Raw genomic sequence first — 13,224 nt, 5'->3', positions numbered from 1 at the left:
GCGGACCGGCAAATGGGCCACCTGATGGTAAGTGGTCAGCACATTGTACTCTATTCCAACTATAAGAAAAAAAGCCAAATAAACAACATTTGACAGCAAATTGACGCGATATCATTGGTCGAGAGCTTGATTAATCTGTGATAAACGCTATGGATTTCTGAAAAAATAACGTTTTGAACGTCGACGAAACTGTTATCTGACTAACTGAAATAAGTAGTTAAATATAATAGTGTTGTATTATAAATAAAGATAAATTAATCATAAACTCTTAGTGCACAATATAGCCGAGCTATTAGCAAATCGCATGAAATACGTAGATAAATCTAAGGTTTGTTTATCTTTTTTCCTACATCCATTGGAATAGGCTATACGTCGGCTGTTCTACATAAATAGGACGTATTTTATCAAAATTTTCTGTAAAAAAGACAATACGCAACATTGATAATGTTCTAAACACAAACTCTTGCACATCTTCCTTTTCGAAATTATTATGATATTAATGACGACGAATTTAATATGAGGTAATAGTAAAAAAAAATCAAAGTAATCACGGGTATTGAAAACGTTTAATTTTGATAAAAGTTACAGTCTGTTTACTAGATAATTTATTAGGGAAGTTTTCACTATTTCCCAATAATAATGACCATACGGTCATCATATTACGGTATGGTTAGAACGCGTGCATCTTAACCGATGATTTCGGGTTCAAACACAGCAACACCACTGAATTTTCATGTGCTTAATTTGTGGTTATAATTTATCTCGTGCTCGGCGGTGAAGAAAACATCGGGAGGAAACCTGCATATGTCTAATTTCAACGAAATTGTTATGTCCGCTGAGCCTGTAGTTTTATCGTCGGACTCACCCTTCAAATCTATTTGTATTCGAATATGAGAGAGTCTTCAGCTAAAAAACTTCCTTACGCGTGTATATAATAAAGGTTCCGTACCGTAGGGTCAGCTCTCAACTCGAAATCAATATTAAAATAATTATTTGAAAATAATTTTGTTTTACTGTACTAAAGTATTCAAAATTTATCTAAATTTAAATAACAATAAAAACGGCCAAGTGCAAGTCGGACTTGAGCATGAATGGTGTCCGTACCATTATCTATAAAACGGCAAAAAATACATGTCTTTTGTATGGGAGTACCATTAAATATTTATTTTATTCTGTTTTTAGTATTCGTTGTTAGCAACAGAAATACATCATCTGCTCAAAAATTCAAGTGTCTAACTATCACATATGTTCATGAGACAAAGCCTGGTGACGGACGGACGGATGGACAGCGGAGTTGTAGTTATAGGGTTCCGTTTACGATTTGGGTAAACGAAACATTAAAATCCTTTATTAGGAGATTTTTCGAATAAACCTTGAATCAAGCAATATATTAATATTTTAACTACACCGAAGAAGTAACACATGAGTACACGAATCTATCAGACGAAGTTGCCGTCATAAAATCGTATAATATCAACCCCATAAATTTTCACCCCGTGTTGCAACTCAACAGTTTACGCATGCGCTAAGTGACGTCACTTTCTGTTTACAGGCCATTCGATTGTTTTGTTCTCATTGCTGATATTTTTTATATAACGTAGTCTATAGCAAATGTATATTTAGTAAAACGTATAAATTCGAAACAGTATTTGCCGTTTTTAGATCAGCTATTTCAAAAATGCTGCGTCGTCTTAAAATGTTTTAATATTTATGCCTATCTAGTTCATGTCTGCTATGCAACGTAATGTCTACATAATTCTCCTTATTAGCAATTATCATAAACACGGCCACCTTTTGTTCATGGAATACCTTCCATACCAGTGTACCTACTTTTTTTATTGTATAGGTAAGCTGACGGGCAAATGGTTTACTTGCTGGTAACATCAGCTCCAATAGATATTGGCGCTGCAAGAAATATTAACCATTCCTTACATATCCAATGCGACACCAACCTTGGGATCTAAGATGTTATGTCTCTTGTGCCTGTAGTTACACAGGCTCATTCACCATTCAAAACGGAACACAATGATACTAAGTATCAGTTGCTGTTTGTGAGCAGAATATCTGATGAGAGGTGGTAGCTACCCAAACGGGCTTGAAAAACTCTACCATCGAGTGGCAATCACTTCGTATCTAACTGTGGAAATCTTAAAACCATACTGAAGGTTATATACGCTATTTTGATGCGTATGTGCTTAAATTTTTTTTTTTATAGTAGAGTTGGCAAACGAGCCGGAGGCTCACCTGATGGAAAGTGACTACCACCGCCCATGGACATCTGCAACACCGGGGGGCTTGCAGGTGCGTTGCCGGCCTTTCAGGCAAGAGTACGCTCTTTTCTTGAAGGTTCCTAAGTCGTATCGGTTCGGAAAAACCGCCGGCGAAAAAATTCCAAAATTTAGAGGGCTATCTTTGTTGGCGAGTTTTTTTTTATAGACAAACCCTCTGTTAAATTACAAGTCAACGTGTAACAATTGGAAAGCGTGTCGGTATTCTATCAAAAAAAAAACATACTGTGTGGTCATAAATCGTAAAATTTTTCGTAATTTACTTTAAAGCAGTTATACCTCGATAGATACCTTCCAGAATTCCACTTCCATTTAGTCGCATGAATGGTCGAGGTGCGTTTACGAGACAAAACAAAACTTTACTAATAACATAAAAGCGAAAGTTTGTTTATATTGATGTCTGTTAGTCTTTCACGCAAAAACTACTGAATGGATTTTTATTAAACTTTATAAATATAACTTATACAATCAACCAATCTCTAAAATGCGAGTGAAGTAGACGAAAACTTGTGAACGTATATTTTTATATACTATGTTTATAAACAGAGAGAGAATACAGAGGCAAGTATTGCAGATTTTCATGTGTAACTTGTTCAATTGTGAAGGATAACATCGTGAGGCTGTCTACCGGTCCGCAAAGGTCAAAAATGTGTTCGAATAGTTAAATATAAAAAGTAATCTTTAGATAAGACTATTATTCTTTTTCAGAATATTGAATATTGACGGATCTCGTATAGAAATTGACGAACTAATTGTATTTAATTTGCACTTTATATACAGCTATTTCAAGCTAGCTAAATTTTAACTGTTTTCCAGGTAAGAAAATTTGAAATTTTTGGTTATTCTGTACTATAATATTTTATTTTTATGTATTGCGCACCGTCAAATGGACCATCACCCAACAAGTGGTTACCAACGCCAATAGACATTGGCGCTGTTAGAAATATTGACCACGCCTTACATCACCAATGTGCCACCAACCTTGAGAACTATTTATATGTTTACATATAAACCTCTTGAATAACTCAGTTTTTCGATGAAAATCCAGTTAAAAATTGTGTAGTTTAAAAGATCTAATCGTACAGATGCCGGGAAGCGAATTTGTTTTATACTACCTAGAGATAGTAACCCTTGTTTAACTTTGTGGACAACCGCCAGCATAACCATATAATCCTCACAGTATAAAGCTCGATAATACAAAAGCACTCGTTGAAGACTATTTGATTAAAAATATTTTAATTTGATTGATTTATTGGATTAACTTATTATATAAATATATAATTGATCTCGTGCCCTGAACAAGGAAGGAAAACGTAAAAAAAAGCCGCACGTGTCGATTGAAAATATGACACATAGCGTAGGAATAAGTTATAAACCAGGCTCGTCTAAACACAGGGTACAAGTTAGAAAACGCCTCGTCGATAACCTCCGTAGTTGAGTAGGGTGTACACCGGTTTTCATGGGTACGCCACACCGAGGTCCCGGGTTCGATTACCGGCCGAGTCGCTGTAGAAAAAGTTCATTAATTTTCTATATTGTCTTGGATCTGGGTGTATGTGGTACCGTCGTTACTTCTGATTTGCCATAACACAAGTGCTTTAGCTACTTACATTGGGATCAGAGTAATGTATGTGATGTTGTCCAATATTTATTTATTTATTTATTAAAAAAAAAAAAGATAATGGTCACTTTTGACCTGGCTTGACATGTGCGTCTGGAGGAGGGGTGATGACAAGAACTCTCTATGCACTCGGACGATTGTTGTGCTTAAGACAAACTTCAAAGGCTTCAAACTTTCCCTAATCGGAACGAGGACTTACTGTGAGACATTGATCGGCCATATCACATGATAGAGAATTAACAAATGCTATCATTACAACTGTTTCTAAACGTATATTTGTAATATCTTATCGTCGTAAAGAACTCAAATCTATTGTATTTAATTACACAAAATTTTCTAGTGATAAATATTAAGACACAGATACTATATATAAAAAAAAATTAGCGTAGAATCGTACAATACTTTGAGCAACGTTCAAAAATGAAGGTCGCATTACTTATTTTTATTTTCGGACTCATGGCTTTGCAGGTATGTGTTTTTTTTTTAATTTTTCAATCTTTGCTCGATTTGATCTGTGTCTCAAACGTCATTTGTTGGGTAAATGTTATCTGTATTCAAAAGTGAAGTCTTATTAGATAGAAAAATTGATAATGATATTATCAAAGGTTGAGTTCAAATAACCATATCAAAATTAATGTTACAATTACTATTTATTTAAAATAAATTATTTTTTTCAAACGCATAGTATCATAATATTTTGTATCGTTTTATTTTAATTTAAATTATATATGTATTCCGTATTTACAATTTATATATATTTCTACAATACATTTTATTAATAATATAACTTTTTCAATAATAAAACTGTATATTGTAAATTGCTTGTAACATTTATGTAGATGATATGGCTTAGCGAAATTCGATACCTACGCAACTGGATCGTTGTGTTAGTCAAGTAGGAAAACGGCTGAATGCTAACGATTATGATTCGATTCGATTGCGAAAAAGTTTGTTAGTAGAATTTGACAAGGACATAGACATAGGGTACCTAACATGTGCCTCGTCCTATCCACTCACACTAAGAATCAATAGAAACTAATAATCAATAAACGCATAGACGTAATAATCTTTTAAGCAAATTATACTGGATGTCAGATCGTAGGTTATATTAGAGGTCAGACTGTACTTCAATTCATGCGTGTCAATAACCTTACAATCGACTTTGACGGTGAAGGGAAACGCGAAATTATTCTCCTTTGTTTTTTAAATATAGAGTTATAAATTATCTTTTTAGAAATTTGGCAGTCTGTAGTACAATCTTTGCTTATTTTCGATTGAATAAAAAAAATATTAATTGTTATTAAAATCACCTAATAAAATATAATCGTTTATGTAAGAAAAGGCATTTTAATGGTGTATCAGTTCTATTTCGTTAGGATGCAGTATGAAGAACATTGATATTTCGTATTTTAGTCTTCGACTGTATCCGGATGCGGTCCAGGGCCATAAGATATATATTTTTTGGCTTTTACTTGTGCCAAGAGGACACAGATTATTTCGCCAAATAAGATTTATGATGCCTTTCCATAATCATAAACGTCAAATTAGCAAACCTTCTAAAATAGGCATTATTAGATTCAACAAATTAACATCTTCGTTATAGTTTATAAAATTTTTGACGAATGACAATTTTGGCGTCAAAAATCTTGGTCGAGGCGAGCATGTCACCCAGATATAACGACAGTTGTCTCAAATATAATCAACTGGTTCGCCAATAAGACTTCCTTTGGTCTTATAATTTTATGAATACTATCATTCTTATTAATGTCTCATTAATTTTTTGCTCAGATTATTTATTTATCTACATAGAGTATCGAGTAAAAAACTTAAACAAACGCCATCTTGGTGTGCGTAAATGATCAGAGGTTTTTTTCTGTAACAGTAAAATCTAATTTGACCCCCAAAGTCGTTGGCTGCGGCCGCCCCCGATAGTAGCTAGCTAGACCGATTATCTGTTGTATCTAGATATAATTAATATTTAAGCCGAACGTAATTTTACTATTGATCAATCGATTATCACGTGAATAATATAATTCGCATGTTTTAAACTTATAATTTGATCATTTCGATAAAAATATATTAACTTAAAGTTGGCTTCTACAAGACATTTTGAATAGTTATATTACTGAAGTATTTTTAATCTGTATAATCTTATGTTAAGTAATTTGTCTTATTTATTAGTGTTTTTAATAAAATATTTACTCTACTCTTATGAATATGTCATATTAGCAAAAATAGGTAAATGGGCTGTCTAAATATCATTGTTTTTGATTAGTATATGCATTTTATTTATATTTGACAGTACGCCAAAAGGCTACGTAGGATAGATCACGTACTTTCAAAAAACTTGAGTTTTTTTTTGGTATTTACTACAAATGAATATATCAAAACATATTTAACTTCATCCTTGTACAATTTACGATTCAATAGAAAATAAAATAAAAATAAATAAAATCGGTATTGATATTTTAACGATCGATTCGATCGATTTAATCAATTTTAATCACGATACGATTGCTAGAAAACTAATGTCAAAATATCAACAAAAGCATACAAAATATGAAACGTCATTTTTGACAGATAACATTTACATAATATTAATATCATGTAATTGAAATTGTTGTGAAAGTACTTTGACAATTCGTTGATAATAATCGATTATCAAATTGCAGAATAGTGATTATATATATATATTAATTCTGCGTTTAAAATCTTGTACTCATTATGAATCTGTGGTTTCTTCAAATTAGACTACTAACTTGACAGCATTTTTTCAGATATTCAATATTAGCCTATTTGAAAAAAGAAATGCACAATGACGTTTACTGATGTCAACTATGGATCACAGATAAAAATATTGTCTTTAATTCCAGAGCATTAACGGCCAATGCCTGTACTCGGGAGTCGGAGTAGCTCCAGCCGTCGTATCTACGCCAGCTGTTGTCACTTCCAATGCAGTTGCCACTACCTTAGCGGACACTCTATCACTCCTCACAGTCAGTAGTCTTTTGTCAGAGAAGTTGCCATTTGGTTGTCCGATGTGTGCGCCAGGACCAATAACAACTGTCGCGCCAATAGTTGGCAATTGTGGATGTGGATGTGGCGGATACGGTTATCCCTATGGTACATATATTATGTAATTTATGTCATATAAAGTTGTTTCGTAATACGTAACAACAAATATAAAATTATTTAAATATATAGCTATGGACTTAAATTATATATTCGAAATATTTGAAGGTTTACTTTAATTTATATATGTAGATTTTTAATTAGAAAAACACGTTCATCTTAGATTTTTTATGTGTCTAAATAGACTATCGCGTTGAAAAATATTCTGTCCTGTCGTAGTACACGCACACTAGTAAAGTAGAATGGTGTTTGGCGAGTGTTAAGCGTAGCTGTCACGCACACTAAGATAATAAAGATGACTCGTTTGTTTTAGTTCTTTTGTAGTGCGTTACATTATATAGATATATAAATGATCTAAGGTTGATACATATATGAATAGGCAAAGAAAAAATAGATCTTTTTCTCATATTCAATGCGAATGTATTTGGTATCTCACTCGTAAAATGTCGACAGCCGACTTAAGATGTTACGCCATTTTGTTATGCGTATCCTATAAATTTTATAATCGTCACTGTCATTGTAACTGTCAATGTCGCTTATCAAATTCAGCAATGAAATTTCGCTCTTGTTCTCCGGTGAGTTTTGAGTTTCTTCTTACGGAATATAATTGTTTGGTAGTTATTACCGAGATTTAGTGTTATTTATAGAACAAAATCACGCACATGCAAATTCAAGTTTGAAATTAATTTCAATATTGATTATTATCGAATGAATAACGTTGGACGAAAACTAAGTTGTTTAATTGTATAACAATAATATACGTCTGATATAACATATTAATATTTATATTGTATTGTAAACACCAAAGATGTGGCCAATATTTTATCCTTTTCTGCGTCAGTCAACTGTTTAACCAGCTATCGTCGTTTTTCCAAACCGATATAACTCGGGAAACTTTAAAAAAAAAAAACTTAATCATTCTGCCTTCCAATGTTACGGTATCGATGTACGGTTACATCACATTGCATTCGGTGAGATTCATGTACGTATTTCCATATATAACAAGCAATTAGTAAGAATGGACAGGTAAAGTTAAATAAAACCTTGTAAAGAACCTGTTTAAACTTCAAAGTCACATGCATGACTTCGACCAAGTTATTATGTTGAAGAAACGATTCGTTTTGTTTACGGACAGTAGAATTGTCTAAAAGGCGTAATTCAGAAAATACCAATAGAGAGGTAAAGAGAAGTATGTCATATGGAATTAAATTATTTGCCTCCGCCTACATATTTTATAAAAAAAAAATAAACATAAATATACTTTTCCTTACCTCAACGTATTGTTGTTGTTGTTACTGGCTTACTACTTGAGGATCAAATGTATTAATATTATTATTTGGTAAAGCTCGATATTTCGACATTATCTACGAATGTCGAAATATCGAACTCCACCAAATAAAAATAAAAAACATGGTAAATATCCCGTTTTAAATACTGTTAGTAATAAAAATAACCATGTTAATTTAAAAACAAATGTATTAATCAGTAAATGTATGAAAACCACAGATATTAGTACATATTAAAAAAAAACATTCAATTCAAAAAATCATTCAACTATCTGTAAGCAAAACAATTCGTTTCTTGAACATTATGATCACACTCTCAACATGACAAATCCATCTTTGTATAGCCTATTCCAATGGAAGTAGGAAAAAAGATAAACAAACCTTAGATTTACGTATTTCATGCGATTTGTTAATAACTCAGCTATCATGTGCACTACTACGAGTTTATGATTATATCTTTATTTATAATACAACACTATTACACTTAAACACTTATTTCCACTTTAATTTTATTTCCAAAACTCGATAACAGTTTCGTCGACGTCCAAAACGCCATTTTTTCGTAAATCCTTAGTAAATATCATAGATTAATCCAGCTCTAAACCAATGATAACGCGTCAATTTGCTGTCAAATGTTGTTTATTTGGCTTTTTTCCTGTTATGTTTGGAATAGAGTATAATGTCTCACTTTGTAGCGTAGGTGTGTCTGTAGCTTTAACAGGACATTATTCCGCTACGCTAGTCACTAACACTTCACTTGGTTTTGTGTGTTCAGTCCCCTGTTTTAAGCGATTTGTTTTGCTTTATAAATACAGATAATAAATAAAATTATTTTAAACTGTTTTATGTTAAAATGTTTTAAACCAATAGTACCTAATATGAATTTTGTTTTTGTCATTTAAATTAAGGCAATCGATCTTTGCTGTATTGTCGATCTGGCTGTATCGTGGCTTTGTTAAATATTTGACAGCGATTTAAAAGTATCAATAATTTTGACAGCTACGCAATCAAACGATTAATTTTGACATTAGCAGAATATTGATGATTCTATTCATATAATTTGTAAATATAATTTGAATTTTTTAACTCCGAGTAAGACAGCAATATATTTTCTGCTAAACTCTTCTGTGGTGACATATAATCACGAAATTAAAAAAGATACTGTTCTTAGTTAAAATTATTTTAAAACGAAAAGGCTTTGACGAATTTTGAATTTGTAAGCAGTAGATATATTTTGTGTCGAGTGTCTTATTAAATTTAAAAAAATATATATTTATTTGTGATGTTTCGTAGGCAATATTTTCTTTTATCTATCGAATTTAAGATGTTTACGTAATCTTGATGTTAATTTACAAACAAGTACAAAAACAAAATATAATGACGTTTATATCTGTAATATGTTTCTTTTTTTTAATTTAAGTACAAAGGAATAAATTACAAACGCTCCTGTAAAAATATTATTTTATCATAATATAATTATTATTTATTATAAAATGTATAAAAAATATTTATTCAAAATCATCAATACAACATTGTAATAAACTAATAAATAATGTGTGTCAATTATTTCATGTTTTATTATGAAACATAGATTATATTTTATGTTTTCATTTTTATTTAAGCACGTACACACGAATAACGGTTTATATTAGGTAATATTACTTTCGTCAAGTTATTAAAAAAAAAAAACTCAGTTGACTCATGTTCAAACTGTAAATTTAATGGCACAGATCTCTACAAATTTTCATTTATCGAAGAGGGAATAGAGCCAATGAACCTTGGATTTGCTAATAGCTCAGCTATATTATGCACTATAAACAGGTGTATAATATTTCTTTATTTATAATACAACACTCACATAAGAATAATTTATAGTAAGACATAAATTATATATATATAAAAAAAAATTAAATAGTCACTGCATAAATCTTGACCGCGTGGAATGGTGGCAAGAACGCAAGCTAACTGGAATTATGAAACGCATACAGCTGGTATTAGCAGATATTGCTATTGTATTATCTAAAACAATTATAGTTATATAATTATAATATCTACTAATATTATAAATACGAAAGTAACTCTGTCTGTTGCTCTTTCACGGCCGAACAAATGAAATTTTGATGAAGCAAGCTTGAAGTCCAAGGATATAGGCTACTTTTTATCCCTGACGACCAAGACGAGCGAACGAAGCCGCAGGCGACCACCAGTTATAAATATTTATATGTCGATCCTGAATAGAGAGGTGGTAAACTCTATTATAGATGATTGCAGTCGCGGGGAAGGCCATAATTCGCCGCTGTGACGTTTTGTGTGCGGATAAAGCCGCAGATTCAGCTAGTTGTTAAATAAATAATTTATATCTAATTTAATTTTACTTACAAAACAAGTCGCTAATAGACATTGTGTGTTCAACCTTTTATATTTTTTCAAAATCATTTAAATATATAAAGATGAGAAGGAGCGACATCCTTCAGCTACTCGTAGGAGGTGTTAAAGCAAATGGGACCGGTATCTCATACATCCAAATATTATATTCAAATAATAAAATAAAATATTTATATTAAAACATATTTAAAAGATAAACCTGGGTTTATTTGGCCCCCCCTATAGTCGGTTGAACTTATAATCTCTGACGCGACGACTGAATCAGGAGCCAAAGCGATATTTAAATATTAAAAATATAAATTTTAAATTATATTTTAACTAAGATTATGACGCTTATGAGCATATTCGTAACGTTCATTCGTTCCTCAATGAACGATTGTATACATCAGTTTATGAACTGCATATCCTGATATAAACTGGATCAAATAAATTCTTTTAATATCTGATTAAATGCTCAATTTTGTTTTAATATAATGTAGAGTTGAATATTTTGTGAACAAATTATCAAACAAATAGTATCAAATAGTACTCAACTGTTTTGGCTGGGTAAGAAAATACAGATTAAAAAAACTGCACATAAATGTATTACGCATATGATAATGCTGTACGAACTCCTTACTGTTGCCTCCTTTAAGTGTATTAATATATATATTCTGTAATTTTATGTATCTACGGAAAAATATTAATGATTTTATGAGAAAATGTGATATTCGTAGCAATGGTACAAGGAAGAAACACAAACTTGTTACTTCTGTTACTCGACTGCATAGAGGCAGTAACTATTTTGTTGGTCAATGTATACGGTTCTACAACAGGATCCCAGAAAGCGTACAAAATGCCTCTGTTGCCAAATTAAAAAAAAAATGTTAAGGAACGCTTGTGCGCGAAAGGTTATTTAATTAGTGAGTTTATGATTGTTAGCACATCTTTGAAATGAAACGACCGCCTCCGGGCTATTTCTTTTCATATTGAATATATGTGAACAATAAAATTGTTGAGTTCCTTTCGCCGGTTCTTCTCAGGTCAGGGTATTTCCTTTTATGAACCCGTTTTCATTTGACCATCAATAAGTAAGTAAGCTTTATTGCACCAACAATTAATACAACATTATACCTAAGGTTTAACATTAAAAGTTACATAAATTCAACAGGCGGCCTTATCGCTAAAAGCGATCTTTCCAACCTTTGGCCAGAGGACTGGTTGTAAAACTAACTTGGGAAAGGGTACAATCATTTTGATAAATTATATATCTGTATATAAAATATAATAATATACATATATAACTATAAATATGAATAAATACATACATATAGCTTGAAATACCATCGGACACTAAATGCCATCCATAATAAAATTAAGTATACGGAATGTTCTCGAAAACCTTAAAACGAATGATATTGCTATAAATAAAGACTAAATCTCAACTAAAACTCAACACTACTTTTTTACGAGAAAAAAATGGCTTATTTACGAAGCGATTTTAAGAAATACAACATTAATCCTTATCCAATTAAGTATCTTAAATACATTGTGCATTTAATATATATCAATATGGCCCAGAACTGACTGAATAAGTTAAGAGATATTTGTATAAAGGCATTCTGTAGTGTGTTTAGTATCAGCATTGCACCCGTGCGAAGCCGGGGCGGATCGTTTAAAATTACATACTCTGTAGCTTCTGGTAAGTTTTTACATAAGACAATGTCATTTACTAGTACTTTGATTGTCAATATTTTATGGTGACTCTACACGAACGAAGTCGTGACTAAAGAAGTGTCTATTTAAATTACTTATTATTTATTTCATACATAAACATACATACATACATAAACAACCTGTAAGTTTCCCACTGCTGGTCTAAGGCCTCCTCTCCATTTTGAGGAGAAGGTTTGGAACTTATTCCACCACGCTGCTCCAATGCGGGTTGGTGGAATACACATGTGGCAGAATTTCGTTTAAATTAGACACATGCAGGTTTCCTTACGATGTTTTCCTTCACCGCCGAGCACGAGATGAATTATAAACACAAATTAAGCACATGAAATTTCAGTGGTGCCTGCCTGGGTTTGAACCCGAAATCGTCGGTTAAGATGCACGCGTGCGTTATTTCACGTGTAATATAATTGTATGTTATAGAAGAGCGGAAGTTGAATACAAACAAACATAGCTTTCATAAAATTTATTATATTTTTAAATAAAAATCACAATTGTTGATAATAATAGTATTTACAGTATATATAAATATTAAATTATATTATTACATGATTGCTATACCGTGACATGGCATTCCTGGTTTGCTAAACGATTCAGCCACAACCGCCGTGCCAGCTGATGGCACGCTGCCATCAACTGTGACCATACCGTAAACAGGGAAGCAACCGCAAACTTTAATCGTACCGCCAATTGGTAAATCACCACCCATTGTAATGTCGCCATATTGCAGAGATGGCACTATTTCGGATATTATAGGACTCATTGGAAAATTGCTTGAAAATCCACTTGGCAAATTTGC

At 32.0% G+C, this 13,224-nt stretch overlaps 1 protein-coding gene and 1 long non-coding RNA gene across 2 annotated transcripts in view; both read right to left on the bottom strand.

The window, feature by feature from the left end:
• Positions 1-13,224, bottom strand: part of LOC113396755 (chorion class A protein Ld2/Ld41-like) — a 207,844-nt gene that overhangs the window by 159,912 nt on the left and 34,708 nt on the right. The gene's annotated exons all lie outside the window — the stretch shown is intronic.
• LOC135194222 (uncharacterized) lies at positions 8,288-8,580 on the bottom strand. The gene is made up of 2 exons (XR_010309718.1): positions 8,496-8,580; positions 8,288-8,340 (listed from the first exon to the last, which is right to left on the bottom strand). It is a non-coding gene; the product is annotated as an uncharacterized LOC135194222 (long non-coding RNA).

Source organism: Vanessa tameamea, chromosome 28 (assembly GCF_037043105.1).
Source record: "Vanessa tameamea isolate UH-Manoa-2023 chromosome 28, ilVanTame1 primary haplotype, whole genome shotgun sequence".
In the NCBI taxonomy this organism is placed as follows: domain Eukaryota; kingdom Metazoa; phylum Arthropoda; class Insecta; order Lepidoptera; family Nymphalidae; genus Vanessa; species Vanessa tameamea.
The sequence above is the reverse complement of the archived record's forward strand: the minus strand, read 5'-3'. Positions and strand labels throughout refer to the sequence as shown.